General features: G+C 42.1%; 1 long non-coding RNA gene and 1 pseudogene across 2 annotated transcripts; both read right to left on the bottom strand.

The window, feature by feature from the left end:
• LOC136480072 (putative disease resistance protein RGA3) overlaps positions 1-14,930 on the bottom strand; it is a 34,172-nt pseudogene extending 19,242 nt beyond the window's left edge.
• Positions 14,931-16,332: 1,402 nt separating this feature from the next.
• LOC136482136 (uncharacterized) lies at positions 16,333-21,229 on the bottom strand. 2 transcript variants are annotated; one of them, XR_010764975.1, is made up of 5 exons: positions 20,663-21,229; positions 19,823-19,870; positions 18,368-19,112; positions 18,195-18,241; positions 16,333-17,464 (listed from the first exon to the last, which is right to left on the bottom strand). It is a non-coding gene; the product is annotated as an uncharacterized lncRNA (long non-coding RNA). The 2 variants fall into 2 exon arrangements; XR_010764976.1 differs by having other exon boundaries at positions 16,333-16,689.
• Between the last annotated feature and the right edge of the window lie 607 nt (positions 21,230-21,836).

Genomic DNA, 21,836 nt, shown 5'->3' with positions numbered 1-21,836 from the left:
TGAGATAAAGAAAAAGTATATTAGTATATATATATATATATATGTATCAAGAATAATGATAAATAAATTGTATCTATCACGAATATATATATATATAATATATATGTATGAAGAATATATATATATATATATATATATATATATATATATATATATGTGTGTGTGTGTGTGTGTACACTTACCCTTTTTTGCTCTAGACTAGTTCTTTTTTAGCACACTCTCATGAACTCGCAAACATAGTATCCACAGAGATTGGTCCCCTGGGGCTGCAGCAAAACCCACTTTACGAGAAAAAGATTCGTCATCATCCGAGCATAGGGAAATTGAACTAAGGTAGGTATATAGTACTTACTTTGTATAGCACTACTTTCAGTGGCACTTTGCGTTTCATATGGTGTTCCTGACAGACCTTTTCCCAACAACTACCAAATAACATAAAAAATATTTGGACCATTAATTTGCATACAGAGAGACTGGAATAGTTTTGCTAGTGAGACTGCAATTACCTCTGAATAATATCTATCAGGTACAGTGAACATATATATATGGATACACGATCGTCGACATTATGAACACTTACCTGAAGTTGTAGGGGAACAGTATACATTTCTTGTCACGTTGCTTCTCTAAGAACATCTTGATATTGGCCTCTATTTCTGCTTTCCATATTGGTTGGGGTTTAGGTTTTTTGAATACGATATATGGATCAATGAAACCAATATCAGTACACCCTCTCTTTTTGCACTCTCCCATCTCAAACCTGCATCATATATATAGAGTGAGGATAATAAACACAGACATGTACGTACGTAGCGACTTATTATTAATTAGTAGAAAGAATCACTTACAGACAATAGCAGCTGATGAGAGTCTTGTCGAGAGAGTTCCGGTGGACTAGTTGGTGTAATTCAGCAAACTCAATGTACATAACGTCATCGCCACGGAACCAATGGTTGTCTTTGATTCTGACAGAAATGTAGAACTCTTTCCGGTGACACGCGTCGAGGTACAAGGTGTTTAGCTTGAACAATTGTGTACCCAGTTCATTGATGGTCTTAGGATTCCATAGACTCCTACCATGCTCATATTTCTGCCATTCATCCGCTACCTGGCGCACTTTCGAAGACGGAAATCACCAAGGTCGATACCTCTCATAGCAAAAAAGTTAGCAAGTTCCGCCATATCCACTTCTTTATCAGCAGGTATTTCCATCATATCCAGCATATCTATGTTTGAACCATATTCATTAGCAATAACTAGAGGAGGGACTGATTGCAATTCTTGTTCTCCGAGTTGTGCAACAGTTTCCCCTGCTTTAGCAGCTTTCTTGATTATCTTGCTAAGAGTGCGGTCAAAGTCTGATGGTGGCGAGGGCGGTTTAGAATTAATGGAGTGTTGGCGACGGGCAGTGGTGGACAGCGGCGCTGGATCGAGGCACGGGGGCTCCTGGCCGGGCGCGGCGTCATCGGGGCTACTCCGGCGAGGTGTGGGTGGGCGTCGGGATGCCCTCCGGTGAGGAAGAAGGCGCGGCGTCGGGCCAGGGTGGCCCAGGAAAGCGAAATCGGCGGTGGCATGGCGTGCGCGCAGCGTCGGGGGCAGCCAGGGGCTCCTCATTGAGGGGCGCGGCGTCGGGGCTACTCCGACGAGGTGGGCGGGCGTTGGGGTGCCCTCCTATGAGGAAGGCGGCGTTGGGGGTGGCCGAGAAGGCGAAATCGGTGGTGGCGTGGCGCGCGCGCGGCATCGGGGGCGGCCGAGGGCTCATCGGTGAGGGGCGCGGCGTCGGGGCTACTTCGGCGAGGTGGGCGAGCCTCGGGGTGCCCTCCGGTGAGGAAGGCGGCGTCGGGGGTGGCCGGGGAGGCGAATCGGCGACGGCGGAGCTCTGGGGACGCGCTGAAGATGAAGACGATCGATGAGGAGGAAGAGAGAAGGGAGGCGGCAGTATATAGGAGAGGGACCTTTAGTCCTGGCTCTATCCACCGCCCGGGACTAAAGCACATTTAGTCCCCGCTCCTGCCACCGGCCGGGACTAAAGGGGGGACCTTTAGTCCGGGCTATTGGAAGGAGCCGGGACTAAAGGATTTTTTGGCGTGCCACCAAATGCAGCCCACCTTTAGTCTCAGCTGGTGGCAGGAGCTGGAACTAAAGGTGGGCTACATTTTCATTTCCCGCCAACTTTTAAGCAGACCAGTTTATTTTATATATGTTTTGTATTTAAATGTTTAAGTCTTATTATTTGCGCAGTAAATTCAATACTAGGCATAATTTTTTTTAGAAAAAGTAATAAACTTTATTTTCATTTACTGCACACAAAAAAATATGTGACCTAAACTATTGTGTTTTTTATTATAAATGTTGAACATAATGCAACTAATACTCACTATTTTCGTTAATGCAAAAATGTAGACTTTAATTGAAATTATTAAATTTATTGGTTTTCGACAGGAAATTAGTTTTCACGTAATTGTAACGTAAATCTTTAGGTTCTTCATTAATCATTGTATAATTAATCGGTGAGTTCGGGCGGAAATTCAATTAAAGTTAAAAAAGTACCAAACCACCTCAGAAAAATCTCAAACTTGGTGGTGGCTACACACAGGGCATTTGTAGTCTTGAGAAAAAGTTTGAGACCAATCCAGCACTAGAAAGCAAATGGACTTCAGAGTCCCAGAGAACCTAGGTGTATAGATAGGGTTCGATGAAAGGTTCTATATATTTCTGTGAAGCACGTCGACTCCGCCTATGTCGAAATGGCTTGAAAATTTTTTGGCAGTCATTTACACCCAAAATATGGCCCCACACAAGATCTTAGATTTTTCTGATAATTATTTTTATTATTACATTTTTCTTTGTGCCGCGTGAGACGAAATACGGTGAATTACATATTGAAAACAATATAATTTTGCATCAACCTCCACAAATATTTGTCTCCTAGGGCACAATAGACCATTTGGCAAAGTTTGGCATCATTCCGGATCATTTAGGGGGTGGACCCAGTTCAATGTATAATTAATCGGTGAATTCGCGAGAAAATTCAATTAAAGTGAAAAAAATACCAAACCACCTCAGAAAAATCTCAAACTTGGTGGTGGCTACACATAAGGCATTTGAAGTCTCGAGAAAAAGTTTCAGCCCAATCCGGCACTAGAAAGCACATGGACCTCAGAATCCCAGAGAACCTAGGTGTATAGATAGGGTTCGACGAAAGGTTCTATATACCTCTGTGAAGCACGTCGACTCCGCCTATGTCGAAATGGCTTAAAATTTTTTTGGCAGTCATTTACACCCAAAATACGTCCCCACACAAGATCTTAGGTTTTTCTGATAATTATTTTTATTATTACATTTTTCTTTGTGCCGCGTGAGACGAAATACGGCGAATTACATATTCAAAACAATATAATTTTGCATCAACCTCCACAAATATTTGTCTCCTAGGGCACAAGAGACCATTTGGCAAAGTTTGGCACCATTCCAGATCTTTTCGGGGGTGGACTCAGTTCAACGTATAATTAATGGGTGAAGTCGCGTAGAAATTCAATTAAAGTGAAAAAATTACCAAACCAATTCAGAAAAATCTCAAACTTGGTGGTGGCTTCACACTGGGCATTTGAAACCCTGAAAAAAATAATGAGATCAATCAGACACTAGAAAGCACATGGACCAGAAAATTCAAAGTATAGTTAACAAAAGAATATAATCAATTAAAGGGTCTTTTCTCTTATTAAATAAATGTTTGGGTGCTTTCTTGTCGAGAAAGTGACTTAGTTCAGATGGCTATCTAGTGCGCTGCGGTTTGGACCTTGGCTATAAGGTCGTGGGTTCAATGCCTGGCTGCCCCATTTTTTTGTCCAGCGCGACTATATTATTTTATCAAGAAAGATTTTATCCCAGTTATAGCCCAGAGCCAGGACTAAAGGTCATCCTTTAGTCCCGGCTGGAGCCTCAAGCCGGGAGATCCCGGTTATAGCCCAGAGCCGGGACTAAAGGTCATCCTTTAGTCCCAGCTGGAGCCTCAAGCCGGGAGTAAAGATTTATTCCCGGTTGGAAGGTCCAGCCGGGACTAAAGGATAACCTTTAGTCCTGGCTCTGGGCTATAACCGGGACTAATTGTTGCCTGCCGTCGCCACACACTTGGGGCAGGAACTTTGTATCCTTGTTTGAGGATACAACCAGGACTAATAGTCCATTTAGTCCCGAACACAAAAATACCGGGACTAAAGGCAAAAATAGAGGCGAGATGAAATGTTCTAGCAATCAATCAAGTCTGCTAGATACTTGCTTCCAATTTCCTCTGCTCGTGTGCACTGGTCAGTGAAAGGTACAAAACCTTGGGCAATCCAGATATGAACTAACCGCTTTTCATCATAACGATGGTTCTTTGGAAATACAGAACAGTAAGAAAGCATCGCTGGAGATGTTTTGGTATATAATTGTAACTGATCTTCAGTGCTGGTATGATATCATTATCATCTTTTTGGTTCTTCCATTCAGTGTTATCCAAAACTCTATTCCAGTGTTCATCATCAAGTTTCCTCTTTAGTAGTTTTCCCACACTTTTTGCTGCCAAAGGATAACCCTTCAGCTTCACAGTTATCTTTCGCCCAATTTTCTGCAATTTCCGGTGCCCTATATGGTTTTCATCCCCAAAGGCGCATTCCTTGAACAGACACCAAAAATCTTCAGGCTCTAAACCGTCAAGATTAATGTCATGAGTTGCTCCTGTCATTCTGGCTACAGACGATTTTCGTGTTGTTACTATAATCATGTTTCCATTTACACCATTGGTGATTAGAGGAGTTAGGAACTCATCCCATTTCTCCTTCTTGTTGTCCTCCCACATATCATCCATAACAAGAAGCACCCGCTTCGGCTTCATCTCATATCCAAGGATGTTTAGGAGCTCATTAAAATCAGTGACATTTTCATATCTATCACCATGCAATAGCTCCAACAGCTCACATGCAATTTTGACTTCATCCTGGAACGTTGTTTGACGTGTTCACTTATCTCACATGATATATTATCCTTCTCTGTTATTTCAAGGTGAGGTACCAAACGAGTATTAGTAGCTTGGATCATTGTGCCGGCAATGTGTGGAAGAGTCTGCAGAACAAAACCAAAAGAAGAATGTTAATTTGGTGCTAAAAAAGGAAGTATCCATTGCATATTGTGTGGAAAATAAAGAAACAAGTTTTGGACAGCATTGTTATTGGCAAAATGCACAAATTAAACACACCTTGTTGTGTTTAGACAAAAATGATAATGGATATATGCAAAGCTGACTCTCTGCAGTTTAATCTTAAAAAAAATGCAAAGCTGTTATGCAATAGAATAAACATCGAATTAATCAAACTAAAATCAGAATATTATAAAAAGAAGCAACGAAACTACCTAGAGCTATATGTATTTAAGGCCTCCATATATGATAAATGGACTATATTGCAATCTGGATTCATAAAAGTAAAAAAAAAACTATAATATAATAAAAGAGATCTTTTGCCATCTTTAACAGTAACTTTGGATTTCCATCAGGCAGGAAGAAATTTACTTCAATTAACCTAGTGCCATCTCAAATTCTCAATCATATAAAACGAGCTAGAATAGTTTAGAATTAACAGCAATAATTGTGTCTGAGTTGATGTACCACTAAAATCAGCTATAACACTATTTTTTACAAACTAAAATGCAATTTCTATTTTACGGGATTGTATTTCAATTTTGAAAATTTGAAAAATCATCTAAGAAAGAATTGAACATAGGTGTATTTAAAACATACGTAAGGGGGTGTTTGGTAAGGCTCCTCCAGAGGAGCAAGCCGTCTTGGACTCCAAAACAATTTCAGGTCATCTGTTTTTCAGTGAAAAACGGCTCCTACAAAACGTTGGTAAGGCTCCTTTGGAGGAGCAGGAGCGGGAGCCGGAGCCGATGAGGAGCCCTAACAAACATGCCCTAAATTTAGGCAAAGGAGGAATATATATTCCATTTATCTTATGAAATATATATTATTTGTATTTTATAAATATTTTTGTTGTCTAACTGTATTTTATTTTACTCTAAGCAATATTAAGATAAAATTTAAGGGACTATTGCGATCTTACTCATGTTTCTGGGTGCAATGGTGATTTTACACCTACATTTTAGACTTTGCAATTTTGCCTCACTATTTCAAACCGAATAATCCGTTTACCCTTGTTTGGATGCCCGTTTGATGATCCCACGTTAAGTGAGTTAAAAAAAATAAAAAATTGAGGAATTAAAAAAAATAAAAAATTGAATAAGAAAATATGAAAAATACTCTTCTACCCCCACCTATTCATCCAAATACACCGACGACTGTCCATCCCCTCAACCATCGACTTCCTGACGCCCTCCCGAACCCAGCGGTGGTGCGTGGCGGAGCGAGCGGCTCTGTGGCGGAAGCCATGCGCGGGCGCGGGCGGAGCAGGCCAGAGAGGGGCACTTCACCTCTGCTAATCCATTCCGCTACGCTGGCCTGGGGCGGCAGGCCCTGCAGTAGGGGGAGGGGTGGCACGGACGGACGTGGAGGCCAGTTGGGTGCTGCTTGCTGCCGCTCAATCTCAGGAACAAGTGGATGCACTGTCTACTCCAGGATGGATCAGGAACAAGTGGAGATTTGTAGCCACCGGTGATATTGTTTTCACTTTTTTTTCTCCCCTTAATCTGGATGGATCTGGATAGAGTTTGTGGCCAGCGATTAATTAGTAGGCTAACGAATTCTGATGGTTAGTTCCTGGAACTGATTTGGTTACTGTTGGGAATGTATATATGGAGCATAGAATGATCCTTACCAGGGGGCACTAGGGGTAAATATTGGGCATTCATGTTTTTTTACCAGAGTTAAGACCGTTAAGATGATTTAACATAACAGGGGCAGACCTGAGCTTCATTTTAAAAAAGTGAGGGTAAAATTACAAAATCTGAAAAAAAGCTGTAAAATCACAATTGCAATTTGTTTTGCGCATAACAATTGCAATTTTGAGAATAGACGAAAAAACATGAATGCCCCAAAATTTAAAGTAAATTTAGGAATTAGCGGGTTTGAGTTTGTGGTTCGGTACCGGTACGGTGCTAGCTCTTTTCCAGCCAAGTATATATGTTGATACCTTTTAATGGCGAGTTATTTTTATACAAGAAATGAAGAGGAATGATTTTATATTGTAACTGAGAACAGTGACAGGCCTTCATCTAGAAGAAAAAACCATGACACACTATTTTGGTAAAGCGGCAAAAGAAAAAAACAACCCAAGTCTTGCAGTCATCCAAAATTTGATCATAAATACAAAAAATGGCTATAAGGCACATCTGATGCTATGTCCTGGCGGGGCGGAGCCAGCGTGTACTACGTGGAGATGTCAGGGAGGAGAGGAGGAAAATAGGAAGAGGAAGAAAGAACAGGGGACCGAAGAAGAAAGAAGAAGATTGACCACACTGTCTCCGTGTAAGTGCGAGTGTATGTCACTGCCCCGTAAACTCTGCTCTATAAATTGTACCATAGAGCAGCTCCAAAAAAAACCTAGAATTTGTAGAGCACCTCTTTAGGTGCTCCCACAACTCTACCATTTTTTCTCGAACAGAGTGCGTAGAGCTAAAACTGTTTAGAGTAAGGCTAATAATATAGCCGGCTACTGGTTGTATAAAAACTTACAACCAATCTATCAATGTACTCATATAATAGTTAGTCAGCTTACAGTCCACTCGTCTGTCTCACAGAAATTCTTTGTTTTTGTGCATAAGCTGGCTGTAAGGTTACAGTTTGCTTCTCTTCTCTCTCATTTCCTCTCTTCTCCACGTCAACATACAGTCTACTTAGAGCCCATTGTTATATTTGCTCTTAGCTAAAAAATGTGGGGTGGAACTAAAAAATATGGAACGGATTAGTCCAAACACTGAAGCAACTTGACCAAGAAATAGGCAGCATCCAAATGCAAGTTGAAGAGGGCATCCAACTAGGCATAGGCATCAAACCAAATGCAAGTTGAAGAGGGCATCCAACTAGGCATAGGCATCAAAGCTAGGTGGCCAACAGGTATAAATGTTCATGCAGCCCAAGGCCCCGCGGCCTGACATGAAGCCCACAAATTTGGCCCGGCCCAATCACGGCCCGGCCCGGTGGTGTGTGGGCCCGGGCTGGCACGACCCAGTAGAGCAGGCCGTGCGGCGTGCCAGCCCAGCACGGCCTAGCCTTTAGTCTTTGGCCCGGGAGCGGCCCGGCCTCCCCACCTCTCAACGGACCACTGGCCCAGTAGGCTCCTTGCCTCCGGCCTCCCCCCACATATATAATCGAGCGGATGTGGCGCCCTCCCCCTCACCCTAGTCCATTTCGGTCCACTCCACCTGCCGCGCCGCTCTCTCGTCTCGCCTCTCCGACTCCTCTGCTAGCGACTAACGTCTGTCCTCCCTGACTCCGGTGACCTCGATCCGCCTATCGCCGGCGAGCCGCTCCCTTCTTCTCCTCCATCTCTGCCTCTCCAGTCTCCCTCTCCCTCTCCCCTATAGATCTCTATGATTATGTGAGGTCATGTCACTGTTTGAACATCCTCCGCTGCTCGCCGTCCTTGCTAACCGGTGTGTCGTCTTCTCTGGGTGGCCCTTGTCTTCTCCGGCACCGGGCTCTGGTTGCGTAGGTGTAACACCCTAAAATTTGCATGATTTTGAAATAGGTGAATTTGATTTAATTATGCATTTTGTGAGCATTTAAATTTAGAAAAATGATAACTTATTTAAAATTTAAAATCAAATATAAGGTTTAGCAACATTTTGGTGCATTCATGCCATTGCATTTTGTTTATTGTGATGAGTGGTTTGATCCAAAATTCAAATTTATTTAAAATGTTTTTGAAAATGGATTTAAAAATAGAATTCAGAAAAAAAAGGAAATTACCTCTCTCTTCCTGCATCTCTCACTTCTGGTCCGCTCAGCCTCACTCGCACAATTGGGCCGCTTCCATTCTTTCCCCGTGGCCCGCTTCTCTTTTCCTCCCCGCAATGGAGCGCCTTGGGCCGGCTCAGCAAGGCCAGTAGAGCCGCAGCGCCCCTTTTTCTTCGTGGCCCACCAAGCTCAACCGCTCCCCTTGTTTCCTCGCACGGCCCAGGAAAAGCAAGCTGCAGCCCAGCCTAGCCACTCTTCTTCCTCTGTCTCTGGCAGCCGGGCCTGCGTCTCCTATCCCGCCGATAGCCCGGGCCCGCATGTCAGGTCCTCCCCCTTCCTCTGGCTCGTGTCCGAACTGGACACTTCCCTGCCGCTGGAGTCCGCAGCTGCCCCGTTCTCTCCCCAATTGGCGTGCCACGCAAGCTGCTCCTCCCCTTAAATAGTTACGAACGCTGCTAGCACAGAAAAATCGTAGTAATCTTCTTTGTATGCCACACGGACGGTACCTAGGACACCAGGTTTATCGTGCCGTACGTGTCTCCAACTCTCCATCTATACATAGCAAGCTGCTGCCCTAGTTCCTTTCTTTTTCCACGAGCAAACTATCGCCCGTGCCCTAGTCAGATGGCGTTAGCACCGTCTCTCGTCTCATCCTGAGCGGAGCCATGGCACCGCCGCCAGCGATCTGCGGTGTGCCACACCCCTGATGCCATTGGAGGCAGCGGCGGATCCAGGAAATATTTTAGGGGGGACTAAACAACACTGCTGCTCAATCTTAAGTCTCAGCCCCCCCTATACTATAGAACTTTGCCTAAAAATTCATAGGGGCTCTACAGTAATCTGCACTGATTCGGTTTGGGTAGGGGGGGCTTGAGCCCCCCCGCCCCACCGCTAGATCCGCCCCTGATTGGAGGGAATCATCACCATCTCAAACCTCTGTGCGCCGTCGGCGTGGTTGTCGTCTGCGTATCATTGGAGCGCCACGTATTCGGAAGTCCAAGTCGGCTGTCGTCTGTAGTCTCCGTCACGGTTCTATGTTCACTGCACCGGCCATCTTCTATCATGTGTGGATGCGAGAAGATGGCGTGCCTGGATAGTAGGCAGCAAACGTCTATGAGCCGGAGTAGAAGCCGTCCTGGGAATTCAAAGATGTCTTTCAGGATCGTGCAAACTACCTGCATGCTCTCCAAGGATTTACATACAGGTCTTTGTTTCCTCTCTCTGAATGCTAATTCATGTATCGTTGCATCTTCCATGTTTCCCATTAAATCTCTGCAGTTATGGGCCCCGTTCAGCTTACCTTATAATCCGCACTATCCAGCTTATTTTTTCAGCCGGAACAATATTTTTCTCTCACAACAATTCAGCCAGAACAGTGTTTTTCAGCTAATTCAGCCAAGTTTCAGCAAGCCGAACGGGGCCATGGTCATACCTTTTATCATTTTTCTCTTATTTGAATCAGCTTTAGTTTATTGTTTTTGCTCGAGTATATATGTGACGATGTAATCTAGCAATGGCGGTTATCATATCAAATATCACTAAATCTTATAATTAAAATACTAGTTTGATTAATATGCATGTAATTAGTTTTCCAATTTTGAAGCAATGTAAGTGTTAAACTTCAACATTTTATACATAAATATTAATATTAATTAATATAAATGTATTTCCAAATTATGATTTACTTTGTTTAAACACGTGTCCTAAATAATTAGAGTAGATGCTGTCACACGTTTATTTATTTTTGCCAAATAAAGTTTAAATGAATTAAATAATATGAGACATGTTTATTTATAAATAAATATGACTAGTTCTAACTCGATTTTGAATTAAAATATGATGTGACTAATCTGAATTAATGATGGTTTGTATTAATTAAAACCCACTAAGCACGTAGTTCTTTCTTTTGTAATATTAATCTTTCGGTAATCGTTTCCTTTTTAACAGTAGTTCTGTTATTGTGTTTCTTGTGATCTCATGACCGTAGTACCAGCTTTCTTTTAGTACGTCGTTTTATCTTGTGTGGTGTACTGTTCTTAGTTGGTTTTATCTATTGCTTGTATGTTTGCCTATGCATAGTGTTTGCTATGAGTAGAATGAGAACCGCTTGTGAGCGCTGAAGATCAGAAGGTGATGACCAGAAGCAAAGCATGAGGAAAATATGAGCAAGAGTAAAAGGCAAGTATAGCATGGGATCTTTCTTTTGTCCTATACACATTTAATCATTTAATTCATACTGCATGTGTCTACCTTGATTACCACTAAGAATTTTCTAGTACTTTATACCTTGTGCTTTGATACATTTGGGTTATTGCATTGGGTAGTATGATGCTAGTGCTCAACTACAACCATGATCTTATAACTTGACTAATGGTATATGCAATAAACACTAAAAGATGCTTTCTTGCAACATGGAATCAGGGGGTTAGAGCATTGGGTTATTTTTATGGTGCTCTAGATTCCTCTCCCTAAGGACTTATCTGTAAGTGATCATTCGATACTTATAGTACAACTGTGAGGGTTATATGGCTCTGGCTTTAGCTTAGTATGAGGACCTTTTTCTAGCTTGTTAGTGGTTACCTTTATTTATGTAAGAATGGCTTGATGAATCGGGTATAGTGCGGCCTCTGTCCCCTTGTGTATAGGCTGCGCGTTATTATGCCATCGGAAAAGGGGGCTCTACATCTATTTACTGAGTGAATCTAATAGCCCTAATTTTATAGACGAACCTTTGAAAGGCTTCATAGTGAATCCTGCCAACCTTCCTTGTAAGTGGGTCAAGAGATTAGCTACCTCAGGCGAAAGGGTAAATCACGACTCACAGTGAAAGTGTACAACCTCTGCAGAGTGTAAAACTGGTATATCAGCCGTGCTCACGGTCATGAGCAGCCTTGGAACCCTTACAAAATAGATGATGAACACTGATGATACTGATGATGAAGATGCTCACTAATGATTACTGTTTATGCTATTCATTATTATTGTTTACCTGATCATGTGTTTGTATGGGTTTGTGAATAAACTTGTTGCCACCTTATTGCTAAAATCATGACTCATTAAAAGCTAATCGTAGTTAAACCAATGTCAGCCTTTTGAGCCTCATGAACCTCATGTTGTATTTATTGAGTACGACATGTACTTATGCTTGCTTTACTTTTTAAATCTTTGGAAAAATCCTGGATGGGTACCAGATTGCTAGAGTTTGGAGGAAATAGGCTTGTGCAACCAGTCAATTGTCTCTATGGATTTGGAGTCTTTGCCTGAAGATCGGAGTTGTCTTTCTGCTGTCTATACTCTAAGGTTATATTATTTAGACTAATACACTATGTATTTAAGCATTGTCTATTGATATTACCCTTATTGATAGCTATATATGAGATTTGACTTCCTAGGCTCATATATGGTGTGTATCTGGTTTTGTTCTTAAAATCGTGAGCTACAAAGTGGTATCAGAGCAATGCTGACCGTTAGATGCAAGCCTAGTAGAAACTGGTAGTTCTTAGGTTTAGAAGTTGCTACAAAAACCCTTGCTCTATGAACCTTGATATTTTCTTCTCTACTATACCTCTACCCTTGCTATTCATCTCTACCTTGATGCTTATTTTAAAGTCTTTGTTCTCATCTTCATTCCTTGATTTGATATACTTTTAGAACTATTCCTCACCACCTTCTTGCATAATCTAAAGATGAGTCTTAGGATTATTACCCCTAGTACAATGAGGATGATAGTATCGCAAGTTGAGTCAATGATTGAATTGTGCACCTTTAGTGCTTTATTGAATTGTCATTATGCTTCTGCATGTTTTGAATCTTTGTAATGATTGCAATGATCTTGTAGGGTGTTCCCATAATTTCATTTAGTTCATAGGCCTAAGGTATAAGGATTAATGAAATAAATAGTCGGGTTTTGGTTGTCTTCTGTTTTCTCTATTCTGTTTTTTCGAAGCAGCCTGCCCTCTTCGGCTTATATCATTGATTTTGGATGATCTGAAATCATGAGAAAATTATGGACAATAGTAGACTTCGATATATTTTTGTGACCACAAGAATCACCTTGATAGCTATTATGGTTATTGATTTATGAAAATCACAAGATGATGCATCTATGCTGTTTGAAACTGGGAGCAGTTTCTGTTGTGTGCTAGTTTCGACTACCTAAACTGCAGAATCTGGAAACGTGTTCTATAAGGAAGTTGTGGAGGATTTGATAAGCTTTCCAATGGTATAATCTATAACTTCATTGGATTAATGTAATTAGAGTTACAACTGTTTTACTGTGCTATTGTTCTTCTACTCGTAAGGAATTTCAGATTTCTTGTTCTTATCCATATACAAGAGTATCATTGTGATGTCAGAATGTATTGATACTAATTAGTTCATCTGGAAGGAGATGCAAGTGATACTTTGGTGTCCCCTACTTATCTTTTCTTAAGGGGGTAGCCTAGTTGAAGAATTTGCAAGATGAAGTATCATATGTTCTAGTTTGCGCAGCGGAAGCATGGTGGGCCCATAACCCATAGGTCCTAGGATTGAAACCTTTAGAGGAACAAACACATTTGGAGGAGATCAATAAGATAGACAATCATGCCTATGCAAACTATCCAAATAAGAAGGGTTCGAATGCTCAAGGTGCCATATGAAGTTCAGTTATGCTCTCTAGCTCTCACTTGGAAGAATTGGTTAATCTGATGAGAAAGGTGGTACTCAAGGATGTGAGAGAGAAACTCAGAGTTTTCAATAATGAGGTTTGGTTAGAGGTTAAAGGGAAGTTTATTCAAGATCATCAAGATATTGATAGTGCTACTTGAGAAGGTTTTAAGTTTGGATCAAGAGACCTCAGCTAATTTTTTGAAGGAGTAAAAAAAGAGAGGTTGAAGTAAAACCTAAGTATTAGCTTTGTCAGATCTGGACAAGAGCTTGATATCCACTAGGATGCACCTTGTCAAGGTGTGGGATGTGTTCTTATACAAGAAGAAATGTAGTGGCTTGTTCATTAAGTCAACTAAGGAAGCGTGAGATGAACTACCTAACTTGTTATCTGGAGTTATCCATTGTGAAGCATGGAAGTACTATCTTTTTAGGAGTAAAAGTGACATCTAGGAGGATCACAAGAATCTACAGGACATCTTTACTAAGATGGTATTGAGCTTGTGATATCCTTGTTGGAATGAAATTGATTATGACTTGGAAAAGTGCTATCACTTCGAGGAGCAAAGTCATGGCCGATGATGCCCTTAGCAACGGAGAATTATGCTAAGAAGGTTCGGATGACACCAAGGACTATGAATTGTATTCAAGGTTCGAGCAACTTAACCAGAATCTTTGATGTTTTGAAGATTGAAAGTAGAATCTTCTTCTGACCAAGAGATTTGTTAGGCTCCGTTGGAAGGTGAATATTTTAAGAAAGAGAATTGATATTCTGGACTAAAAAGAAAAAGTGGCCTAGTGATTGGAGTTACCTGAGTATTGTTTGGATTATCTGTCAGAATCTTGGAATCAGTTCGACAAGTTACTTGGAGTAAGATTAAGAGGTATGCAAAGTAAAGTGGAATCCTTATCAAGACGATGGAGCTACATGAGGAAGTAAAGAGGAATCCAAAGACGAAGTATCCCTATCTCCTAGTCGACGTGTTCTGAATCTCGAGGACGAGATTCATCTTAAGGGGATTGAATTGTAACACCCTAAAATTTGCATGATTTTGAAATAGGTGAATTTGATTTAATTATGTATTTTGTGAGCATTTAAATTTAGAAAAATGATAACTTATTTAAAATTTAAAATCAAATATAAGGTTTAGCAACATTTTTATGCATTCATGCCATTGCATTTTGTTTATTGTGATGAGTGGTTTGATCCAAAATTCAAATTTATTTAAAATGTTTTTGAAAATGGATTTGAAAATAGAATTCAGAAAAAAAAAGAAAAGGAAATTACCTCTCTCTTCCTCCCTCTCTCAGTTCTGGCCCGCTTGGTCTCACTCGCACCACTGGGCCGCTTCCATTCTTTCCCCACAGCACGCCTCTCTTTTCCTCCTCGCATGGAGCGCCTTGGGCCGGCTCAGCAAGGCCAGCAGAGCCGCAGTGCCCCTTTTTCTTGGCGGCCCACCAAGCTCAACCACTCCCCTTGTTTCCTCGCGCGGCCCAGCAAAGCAAGGCGCAGCCCAGCTGAGCCGCTCCTCTTCCTCTGTCTCTGGTAGCCAGCCCCACGTCTCCTATCCCACCGACAGCCTAGTCCCGCATGTCAGGACCTCCCCCTTCCTCCGGCTCGTGTCCGAGCCGGACACTTCCCCGCCACTGGAGTCCATAGCCGCCCAGTTCTCTCCCCAATTGGCGTGCCACGCAAGCTGCTCCTCCCCTTAAATAGCTACCAACGCTGCTAGCACAGAAAAATCATATTAATCTTCTTTGTATGCCACACGGATAGTACCCAGGACACTAGTTTTATCATGCCGTACGTGTCTCCAACTCTCCATCTATACATAGCGAGCTGTTGCCCTAGTTCCTTTCTTTTTCCATGAGCAAACTATCGCCCGTGCCCTAGTCAGTTGGCGTTAGCACCGTCTCTCGTCTCATCCTGAGCGGAGCCATGGCACTGCCGCCGGCGATCTATGCACTACTGGAATCTCAATTTTTTCTGACGGTGCGAAAACCCACGGAAAAATTCGAATACCGTCAGAAAAATATTTTTCTGACGGTGTACCCTCAGAAAAATACCCACAGAAATATAATGACAGAAAAATCCAATTTTTCTGTGGGTTCACCGTCAGAAACAATTTTTCTGTGGGTCTTGCACGCACAGAAAAATTATGTTCGCCCAGATTAAAACTAATTTTTCTGTGTGTTAATACACACAGAAAAAAGAAATAAACGCACAGAAAAACACATGTTTTTTTTCTGTCGGTCTAGGTGAACTCACAGAAAAATTCATTTCGCCCAGATTAAAAAAATATAATAGATAGCATACATATAAAGATCCAAATGTTCAACACATTCATTAATGACATCCGGGCTACATATAGATGATGTTCAAATGATCTGGCATCAATACATTCAAAAGCATTACCATCTCATCTCAAAGTTCAAGTCTCAGTCAAGATGAGTAAAGTACCAGCATGCATCATTGAGTCATATTATACCTAAAACTAAAGCTAACAGATTAGAGCCTATCAAGGGCCTCGAGGTACTTCTGCTTGCGGATGTCAAAGAAGATCTTCATGGAGTAGCGGTTGTCCTCCAGCATGGTGAAGCCGCTGAGGTACCTCTCCACCTCGTCCCACTCGCCGCCCTGCACGAGGTCCTCGAAGTGCTTCATGTTGAAGTAGAAGCCCGACTCCTGCTCCAGCCTGCACGGGCAACCGCAAAAAGCATCAGAAATCCCAGCTCACCCAGCAAAGAAAGGCTCCAAAAACCCCATTCATGATCATGGCGAGTACTGTCTTGTGCACCATCTCCTTGAACTTCTCCTCATCGAGGAACTGCAGGATGAGGAAAACCAGCTCCCTGCTAAGAGACGACATGGCTCCCCTGATCACAGTCGGAGCCTCCAGCTCTCAAAAACCCGCCTAAACCTCGGGCCGCCACCCATGCAGACATTGAAGGTTGCTACTGCTACCTCACTTATAGTGCCACAATACTTTTCTAAAAGTACCACAAACTAATAAACTAGTGAATTCTACATTTTCACAACCACAATTGAACATAGTTTTGCAATTCAGTTAGCCAAATCAACATGGATCATGATTCCTGGCTGACCAAACCATGCTTTAAAATGTCCCATGGGGAGAAGAAGTCCAGCACTCCTGAGGCATCAAATAAAAATGACCCATGGGGCAAATCAAAAAATACATGGGACAAAAGAAAAGGAAATGGAGGTGATGGTGCCTGGGAGAAGAAGTCTGATGATGGCCATGGCAATTGGGAGCATCCCAGCAACTGGAAATGCCAGGGGCAAAAAGAAGGCAGATGGTAACTGGAAATGCTGGAGATGGAATTAGAAGACCAAATGCCAAGTCTAATGTAGGATCCAGTTGGGGTGAGAAAGATAAGATGGAGTCTGATGAGTATCTGAAAGTCCCAAAAGAATTAGACACATGGAATACAGGGAAATCAAATGAAAGTCCATAGGATAACACTGATGCACTACAGGATTCCTGGGTTAACAGTATTTCACCTGGAGCAAAAGAACAAGAGCAAAAGAACTCGAGAAATGGCTCAGATTTACCCATTATCAGCATGACAATTGCAACTTAATTTCACCTGGAGCTTAATTTAATTCTCTCTCTCTAATGGGAATTGAACTGGCCACAGAACTGGTTGCTTGTACTGGTACAAGCCATCCTAGTTAAGCAGCAAACAGAACAAAATATCCCAAGTACCAGCTCATAAGGTGCTAAAGTGCAGAAGTTCTCTAATGGAAACTTGATTCATCATAGCCACTCGAGAGTAGTACAAAACAAAAAAAGTCACAAGGTACGCGAATGGTGGAGGCAGGCAAGCGCTGCTCCAACATGCAGGGGTGTGACCTCAAGGACGCATCCCTCCCAGACCCTACGGCCTGAACCCAACATCCATGCGCTGGAAAAATAGCAAAGTGCAGATAAACAGTGAGCAAGGAAAGAAACAGTGAGTGAAGCTTCCGCTGACTCTTAGTTTTGTTATATGTGCACAAGAAAAAATTGTGTCAAGGAAAACATCACTGCATGTCTACACGACTAGAGAAAGTACTGTGATCCACACATCCATGATTTTTTCTTTTCTAAAATACAAACACATGCCAGGAGCTTATGCCAGGTATGCATGCATTTTCGTGAGCATTTAATGGTTGAATAAGCAATAACCAGTGGAGGCACTACTATCAATTTGTCCCTAGATCAGTAAATCTTTTCCACGTAAGCTTACTAATCAGTTTCAAGAAAACTTTCTAGCTAGCAAAATCCAATATGAATGTCATTGATTACTGATAACTTCAGGCTTCATTTTTTTACAATAATTTTGCAAACGAACATACTCCCAATCCAAGCTAAAGATAAATTGGATGTGTTCAAACTAAAGCACCTACACATTAGAACTTGACATAGCTTAGCAAGTTTTGGTGCTTAACCAAAGTACTTTCAACAGCAGCACCTAAACAATTATCATTGAAATATAATGCATATGCAGAAGTCACATTTCATCGTCAATATTTATGTGTCTGTGCTGCATATGAAACTACTTATATATCTTTTTCAAAGAAAGCATAACAGGGATATTACTCAAAAGAAATAACGCAGATACGTGTACCAAATTTGGTATATGGCATACTAACCTCATTTGGCTGCAACTTTAACAGTAGCTGGTTGTCCAAGCTGGATTCTGCACAGAAGGGTAACTTTAGCATCAGCTACCTTGCATGTCAAATATCTCAAGTAATTGTATACCATCATATTTATCAAAGTTAAGTATCATTCAATATATTCATTTATCAAATAAGTATCTTACTCTTCTTATTCTCATCCATAAGACATGCCCTCTTGTTACTTGTAACTCCACTAAAAATTGGAGCAAAGACCTAACATGGTTCTATTTGCCAAATCAGAGTAAAGAACTAAAGAAACTAGAAAGGGTGAGCAAAAGTTAGGCAAGTTGAATCAGATGCAACCTCTTGGGTAAAAAACACACGGAAGGTATCAAAGGGTGAGCCTTCAATCAAGTTGTGCAGGTTTGTCAACCAAGCATGTTTTAATATTAATGGTTAAGTCAGCAGTTTTGACTGCAGCAACACCACAGGGACATTTATTCCCCACCCAAGGACTTCTGGGGATTGGTAGATCTTGCCTTGTTTAGGATCAGTGTCTATTCTAGTTTGATTGGGTTAATTAGATATTCTGAGGTGTTGTATAATACTTAAGTTGGAGAGCAAAATATTCAGAAAGGCAGCTCATGGGAAAATGGCACAGCAATGAACTCAAGTTGGGAACAAAATGCTAGTGCTGCACATACATAGCATTTCAGTACAACAGAGAATTAAGTAATGTGAAACGCTAACCCAAGATAGATTGAGAAATAACTGTTACTAGACAATAATTGTCAAAGGGAGAACAAAGGGGTGGGCGCATACCTGGTGAGAAATAACTCCCAGCTCCTCTATATCACTGCAAAGCGTCAAAAGATTAGAGTTTTACCTTATTGGCAAGGATCCCAGTATCACACCACTGCAGTTGAGCACAGCAGTAGCACTTTCAGCCTGGAAATTAAGAAACAAATGGATCTTATTGAGATGGGGGTTTATTTCTTGAAAAAAGAGGAGAAACAACAATTACTCCTATGTTACAACAAAAGCACCATCTAAAGGACCCAGCTTTTACAAATATATTGAATTAAGCATTGCCTTCAACAAATAATCAGCACAAGAAGGCTCGAGAAAGTAAGGCAGTGCAAAGGAACAGATCAGTTATATACTAGCACAGAGTAGTGATGATATCTCAAAATAATAATAAGAAGAAAAAAAACAGGTCACGAGCGCTGAACAAAACATGATGACAAGGCGCAGGTATTAACAGTTCTACTAGAGTTAGGACCCACTTATAGTACTCAAAGTCTCAGTCTTAAACAGTCAGCGTAGATTAGCACGCAAAATTACACATTTGAACAGCAGACCTTAACTCGGAGGCACTGACCAATCAAATCACTCAAACCAATCAAATTACCTTTGTGATGACAAAAGGGAAGGTCAACTAAATGCTCCTGATGGTGGCAATGAAACAACACATATAAAGATTTTGATGGCAAATTAACCTCAGGACCATTGGCGAGAGAGTGTACAAGGATGTCAATGCTACCAAAATCATTCTTTACAGTCTCAGCATATTCCTACCAGATTTTAAATACATAGGAATCAAGCACGGCACTGATGCTGATTGATGGGTGCAAAGGCACATTGCATTTGCAACTAACCTTAACGGTCCAGTTTGAAGCTCCAGCATATCTTTTGTTTACTTTAACCTGCAACAGGGACAAAAGGTTCATAAAGCATGGAAGAAAAATGATAACGGAAACATCATAAATGATGAGCATTACATCTTCAGGAACATCCTAGGGGGTGTCATAAACTGCGCCCAGCTCTACCAAATGAACCAAACACAACCAAAATGCAACCACAACCATTACTGAAACTGAAAGTAGCATCACTGATATATAACATAATAAAGTATACGACAAGCCTTGTCGAACATTATTAGTCACTCAAGATACTGAACATGGAAGTAGTCACTCAAGATACCTGAGCATGGATGACAATCTTCCCTCAGACAGCATATTCACATTTTAATAATATAGTTATCTGTGTTGAGCTAGGCATGAGAAGACGCATTCTTCTTACCCAGACAAGCACATCCATAACAAATCGAATAAAATAATGACATGATGCAGGATCAGGATGTGAGAACACTTCACGCATATCCAAACCATTATTCACACTGCTTTTAAGTCAACCAAGGTAACATACGTGGGACACAAGCTTGCCAAATCACTAAATTCCTTGAAAGTTCAGACTTCATAACAGATCAAATTAGCAAATTGTTTAACAGATTTAGAGCCATACATTATAGTACTGAACACAGTTTAATTTTCTTTGTGTCGTGCATATCTATGGAATCCATTGCCACAGCCACACATGTATTCAACACAGATCCAAAGGGACGTTCCTCCCAACAGTGGTGGGCAAACTGAAAAGGAAGCCCGAAGCAAGGCAATACTTCAGATGGAGGGAGAGCTACGAAGGAATCGAAGACATACCTGCTTGCTTCTCACCAGGCATGGGCAGAGCTTGAGAGGTGACGTGATTCTCGGGCACGCCGATGTAGTTGAGGCTCCTGGCGGCGAAGGAGCTCACGTCGGTGCCTCCGACGGCCACTCCGCCGCAGCTACTAGGGATGCCTCCATGGATGAGCAGGCTTCCGGTGGCTCCAGTCTCTGCCAGTCGTAGCCGGCATGGGTGAGGGAGGGGACCGTCATGGTCCTTGCGACTCCACCTCATGCGCGGCCTCTTGATCTAACCACGGCCACCATGGATCTGCACCGAGGTAAGGGAGGAGGCGGCTCTGGCTAGATCTGGAGGAGGGAAGTGGTGCCACAGCCAGATCTAGAGGGAGGCGAAACCCTAATGAATCAGGCATCGACGCGGAGCTGCAGGCGACACGAGTGGCGTCGGCGTCATGGAGCGCACCGGCGGTGACCAGGGCAGGGCAACGTAGGTCGAGGGCAGGGGAGAACTATTCGCTTGAGGAGAGAGATGCAGGGGAGAAGCGAGGTGGAGAGAGAGAGAGAGAGACGGACGCGAGACCAAGGGAGGTGACGGGCTCGATTCCGGACTCAAGTTGTCGATCAGCTGAAATCAATCATTTTTTCGGGTCCGTTAGACGCGGCTCCCATTTACGCGTTACTGCTATCTTCCCACCGGAGGAGACAAGTCTGGACCGTAAATCAGCGACTTGTGTTTTTTTTTCCTATATATAGTTTTTCTGTGCGTGTATATAGTTTTTCTGTGAGTTTTGAAGAGACCGACAGAATAATGTTAATTTTTCTGTGTGTATTGACACGCACAGAAAAATCGCGCAATTTTTCTGTGGGTTTTCGAATATTTCTGTCGGGATTTTTGAAACACACAGAAAAATTACTAATTTTTCTGTGTGTATAGAGAAAAACGCACAGAAAAATTTATCACCCACAGAAATATTCGAGTTTCCAGTAGTGATGGTGCGCCACACCCCTAATGCCATTGGAGGGAATCATCACCATCTCAAACCTCTGTGCGCCGCCGGCGTGGTTGTCGTCTATGTATCGTTGGAGGCTGTCGTCTATAGTCTCCATCACGGTTCTATGTTCGCTGCACCGGCCATCATCTATCACGTGTGGATTCGAGAAGATGGCGTGCCTGGATAGTAGGCAGCAAACGTCTATGAGCCAGAGC

The sequence above is a fragment of the Miscanthus floridulus genome, chromosome 9 (genome assembly GCF_019320115.1).
Source record: "Miscanthus floridulus cultivar M001 chromosome 9, ASM1932011v1, whole genome shotgun sequence".
NCBI classification, from domain to species: Eukaryota; Viridiplantae; Streptophyta; class Magnoliopsida; order Poales; family Poaceae; genus Miscanthus; species Miscanthus floridulus.
Note: the sequence above shows the minus strand (reverse complement) of the source record. Positions and strands in the feature narration are given on the sequence as shown.